At 33.9% G+C, this 6,000-nt stretch overlaps 1 pseudogene; it reads left to right on the forward strand.

Annotated features, from left to right (window-relative positions):
- Positions 1-1,109: 1,109 nt before the first annotated feature.
- On the forward strand, positions 1,110-2,368 carry LOC149258753 (putative E3 ubiquitin-protein ligase XBAT31 pseudogene; annotated as a pseudogene).
- The last annotated feature ends 3,632 nt before the right edge of the window (positions 2,369-6,000 follow it).

Consider the following 6,000-nt stretch of genomic DNA (forward strand, 5'->3'; position numbering starts at 1 on the left):
AAAGTCAAATTCTACAACAAATACAATTCCTTCACCATCACTATTATTGTAAAGAGGGTACAAGTTATGTGTATGATATACTCTATATCAAGGTATCCTGCAGTTCCTATCACTATAGTGGTAACATGAGAAGGCTCCCCATCCTCCTCATTAATCCATACCTTTGAAAGACCAAAGTCACCAAGGTTTCCTTTTAAATAGTTGTCTAAAAGAATGTTCGTTGTTTTCACATCCTCATGAATAATCTTCGGGGTACAATCTGTGTGCATGTATTCCAATCCTTTGAATAAAAATGGAGATATTGTTATGCAATAATTCCCTTTAAGAGATAAAAGTAGAAATCTACATAAGAAATTGCATGAAGAATATGTCATTTTCCTTTTGAAGCATAGAGTAGACATCTATCGACGTTTAAATTTTTATAAAGTACATCACAGAAAAGAGGACATGAAAAAACTACCTTGTGTTGCATCTAAAGCTATTTTTACTCTCGTTTTCCAATTTAGTTATGAAGTTGCATTAGGACCTGGGAAATGAAATAGAGACAAAGCTCCCTTTAATTCTTTGATCCTCATTGTATTCTCGACAATAATTAATTTTGTGGCATGATTTCTTGGTGAAAATTTACCTAAATTCATTCTACATAGGAGCTGGTATTCTACATCATGTGCACGTTAATTTTCAATTTTCTATTTTTAACTAGTTAGTATTTTGACTGGTTACATCGTTTATAGAGGTTTGCATTTTGACAAAAGAATAATGGAATTTGTAGTATAGTATCTCATGAGACCTTTGAACTTAAAATAATCCATACTACTTTGGATTTCTTTCTAGTCGTAAGTGGATCTCAAACTATTTGTACATGGAACTTGGCAGATAGATAGTATCATTTTTTATGCTTGTTTAGAAACCTGTTGTAGTTGGGTATTTGTTCTTTTAGTGGATCTATCTTTTGCTGATGCAACAAAGATGGGATTCACTGATTGATTGATTGATTACACGATTGGTTTCAAGAGTCCCAAGTTAGATTTTCTGGGATTCAAATGCTTGAGAGGTGTTGATAAGGGGCTCAGGGCATTGCGGATTCAACGGGCAAGATTTGGTAATAAATGGGTCAGGATCTGAGCTGCAGTGTCTCCAATGGACATGCCTTCTTCTATGCTGTCTAACAAGGGGATTTGCAAAGGGAGGAGGCTACTCTTGAGCGAGAGGCCCATTTGATCTCAGAGACCACAGTCTATGAAAATATGTATCCATTGCATATTACTACTGCAAATGACCAGATTGATGTCCTGTCATATCTGTTGGACCGGAATTTGCATCTTGATGCCCTAAGTTGCAACAAACAGACTCCTCTGATGATGGTCACCATGTATGGGAAGGTTTCCTGCATTGAGAGGCTATTGCAAGCTGGTGCAAACATACTTCTATTTGACTCATTACATTGGAGAACTTGCTTGCACTGTGCTGCAAACTATGGGCACACTAATTTCTTGGGAAGCCATTCTCTCAACTACCCAGTCTACTCACGTTGCAGACTCTTAGGGATTTGCTTGGTTTGTAGACATGAGAGATGGGGTTGGATCCACTTCATTACACCTTGCGACCCGAATGAAACATGCAGGGGTTGTTAATTTTTTGTTGAGAAATGGGGCTTTAGTTTGTGCAGCCATTGGAGCTCATGGATGACCAGGCATCACGCCTCTGCACCTTCCTGCTCAAGGAGGCTGCTTGGATTCTGTGCGAGAATTGTTGGCTTGGGGTGTTGACTACATTTAGCGAGATGTGTCTAGATGCATCCCATATGCGGTAGCTCTTAAGTACAAACACTCTTCTTGTGCAGCCTTACTTAATCTCAGTTCCGCAAAACCATTAGTTTGGCCTACACCGTGGAAATTCATAATCAACTAAATCCAAAGGCTAAGCTCTTGTTAGAAAAGGCCCTTATGGAGGCCAATCGAGCCAGGGAGAAAAGCATTTTGTTTGGAGCTGCCTCTTCAGTGTCTTCTTCCACTTATCAAGAAGACGACATTGAAGATAATTTTTCTGATGCTAGTGAATATGAGGTTTGTTGCATTTTCTTTAATCAATTTTGTACCGTTGAAGTTCAGAATTGTGGGCATCAGATGTTTGCCCTCTGCACTCTAACACTATGTTGTCACAATAAACCTAATCTTACCACAACATATTATCCTCCTCCAGCTTGCCCTTTCTGTCGCAGTAGCATAGCACAACTAGTGGTTGTCCCTCCCAAAGACAATCTAAGAGTTTCAGTGAGGGGAGCAATAGTTTCAAAGGAATCTCAGCCAAGGGATCTTTTGGGAAGATAATTGGAAAAGGGTCTGGAAAAATTATGGAAAAATTCTAGACAACTGTGATTGGACAGAACAGAAGACTTAATTTGTGACACCAAATATACCAGTTGAAATTTCAATCTATGCTATGGCATTACTAACCAGTCCTTACACTCCCATCCTTGTAGATATTGTTGCCAGGATGAAACATAAATCTTTCCAAAATGGATTTCGAAGCCTATAATTCTACATTTATTCATTCAAGAATAAAGTTTTGTTTGATTGAAAATGGAGCAAATGGACAGAGTTTGTCGCATGAGCCGAGTAAGTTTTGGTTCTATAGCTTGAGCGATGCTTGATGTCTAAAAGGGTTGTCTAGTAGCTGTTACCAAGGTAGATGAATTGAATCTAAGGGAAGTTGTTTAGGATCCAGAGTTCAAACAAGAAATATGCAATATTTCAATGATAACCCTGATGTGTCTAGTACTAGATTTGCCTCCAGCATTTTCATATAGTAAATTTCTGTACAATAAAAAACATAAACAACATTGGAGATTTCTTGATTTCCACCACCAATGCCATATCCTCTAGTTATATGCATGGCCTTGTCCACAGTTTCCATTCTTCTTTACTACTATACCTATTATACCGCCTTACGACGTTTCCTTTGCAACATCAGGTGTAATTGCTAGTACGTATTTATTGAAATTACAAGTTAGAAATGTATAATTAGCACAATTTGAGTGTCCCATTTTTTTTAAGTATTAAATTCATTTTATTTAAATATATAATTTAAATAACAATAAATTACATTCTCCCAAAAAAATATTATTAAATTTAAATTAAAAAAATTAAATAGAAAACAATTAAACAGTGTTTATAATAAAATAGTTTATTTTTATAAATTTAATAATATGTTTTTAAGTTATTTTTCTTTATAAATCTAGCTAGAGCTTTGATTAAATTTTAAAAAAAATCATAACATCAAATAAGATTTTTGACGACAATGTGAGAAAACCATATTTTATATATATATATATAGATATATATATATTCAAAATGTGAGAAAACCATGATAAAGGATAATATATATATAATGACAAAACAGCAAAACTTTGGAAAAAAATACCATAAGAATACCTATTGAAGCATAAGTGGCAGGGGTAATGAGAGACCACCAGTTTGACAAAGATTTGTTGACTTTCCTTCAACATAATTTTAAAACTTTAATAATATTAATATTAAAATTATATATATATGTTTTAAAATATTTATAATCTTTACTGGATTGGAATCCAGTGTATTTTCATTTTTAATGAACAACATTGATTTATGAAATGATGAAGTATTTTTTTAGGCGGTGAGAAAGATACTTGGCAGCAATTTCACTGGTTTTAAAGTATTTTTTACATGATTTTTAATATTTATTTTTACCAATTTATTCTAATTTCTGTAAATTATATTCATAATTGTTCTTATATGAAAATAATGATTGTAAATATTGTTGCAACTAAATTAGACAATAAAATTTAATATGTATGAACTATATAAATGTTTAAAAGATACATTCAATATCATCATATAAAGAAATTAAATTTTGGATATATAGATATATAAAAAGTAATCGCCAAAATAAAAATATATATAAAAATAAAAAAACAAGGACAAACTACATATCTAAAATATCTTCGCATATTCAACATTTTCATCAAACATGTCTGGTCTGGAATGTTTGTTGGCTGCATTGAGTCCAAAAGTGAAAATTTATAATCATTAATAAGCTACAAAATGTAATAACTTTTGCAAAGAGTGAGTTCATGGCATAACACATTCAAAATATTAAGCTCCAATTTTCTTATTTTTCCATATTGGTACAAGCTATTCGTTCACTTATACACCTGTTTTTCGCATATGCAAATATGCTATTATAGATATGGTCTATATATGTGAGAAAAGACTATAAAAAAACATCAGATATAGATATAGCATATGCAAATATGCTATTATAGATATGGTCTATATATGTGAGAAAAGACTATAAAAAAAACATTAAATATTATGGCATCTATAGCGTAATTTCCCAAGAAAAAACATTTCCCTCAAGCAAATAATTAGAATTTTCCATCAAAGATTAAACATCCAAATATAATAGAATGAAATTATATAAACATCAATTGTATTAAATTTAAACTTTCTTTCCCCGATTAATTCAAAAAATCATATAACAAAATGAAAAAATTCTATTAAAAATTTATATAGTAGAATTCCTCTAATAATGGTGGTCAAAGAAAGCCCAAGTTGTAAAATGGTTAGACTTCTCCTTCAAAGATTAATTTGTGTTGGGAAATTTTCCTACAAATACACTGAAATTTTGTGTGGGAAAGTATTTTCCGACAAATACACTAAAATTGTGTGGGAAATTCATGAAAAACTTATGTGAGAAAAAACCAGTGGAGACCCTGAATAGGCACAATTTGTATAGGAGTTGGTCATTGGGGGGTGACAATGGCCTCAGCTCCGAAGTGTACAGTGTCCACGAACCAAGCTTTGTTTCTTGAAATGGCTGGGGTGTTGACATGAGGGCATGCGATTGATACTCACGCACAAAACAGAGATTTGGGAAATATCTATGTCAAAAGTGAACTATTCCTGGATGGTAGTTAACGGTAAATGCGAGGTCCGACTTGTCTCTCATCAATTCTGTGCTTTGAATGACCATAGTGTACAAGTGGCAATGAAGCAGCAAATCCAAAAATACCAAGTATTTTTCATCACTTTCCTCAGCATTTTCTTCTGATTACTGTAGTTTATTCATCCTCGATTCCACCAACCTCTACATTGTTGAAATCATCATGGAGAGCTTGTCCTCATTTGTCCTTGTTTTCTCTGTGCTCTGGATTCATCTACATTAAGAGTCTTTATGATAATGAAGAGCGGCCAGTACCCGAAAAATCTGTATGCAAATTCTACATAGGACAAAGATGAAGGTGTTTATATATATATCTTTGTGTGTGTGTGTGTGTACAAATTTGAAACTTTCCATTTTTTATACACCCCTCATTATGACATTCTTTAAAATTATTAGCTATACAAGGATTACATGTTTATTTTGAAATAACCAATATTTGATGGCTAAAGAAAGGAAAAACGTGCATAGAAGCACCAGTTTTAAAGCTTACTTGGGAGAGAGCATTTTTTTGTCCAATCCTAGGCATACCAAATCGAGAAGGATGCTGGAATTGTGGGGTCATTTTTAGTCCAACCCTAGCCATCCCAAATCGAGAAGGATGCAGGAATTGTGGGGTCATTTTTAGTCTAACCGAAATTGAGAAGTATGCAGGAATTGTGGGGTCATTTTTAACCCAACCTTAGCCACCCCAAACCAAGAAGGATGCAGGAATTATAGGGTCATTTTTAGTCCAACCCTAGCCACCCCAAATTGAGAACATTGCAGGAATTTTTGGGCCATCATTCAATCCCAAAAGTTTTCTAACTTTGTCCTTTATACCAGTGTCAGAAGTGACTGAATGAATGAATGATTTTAATGACGTCCACGAGGCTGAGAAGCCTAAGGGACCCAGAGAATAACAACCTTAACTCATCTTCATATTCCTTTCGATGTCGGATCTTCGGCTATGAGTCTTGACTAGAAGGTTAGCAATCTGATTAATCTTATCTTTGTCAAATAGATGGTGCATGTTGTCAA

This window comes from Pinus tabuliformis, chromosome 6, assembly GCF_031772625.1.
Source record: "Pinus tabuliformis cultivar Carrire ecotype Pingquan chromosome 6, CPIR1, whole genome shotgun sequence".
In the NCBI taxonomy this organism is placed as follows: domain Eukaryota; kingdom Viridiplantae; phylum Streptophyta; class Pinopsida; order Pinales; family Pinaceae; genus Pinus; species Pinus tabuliformis.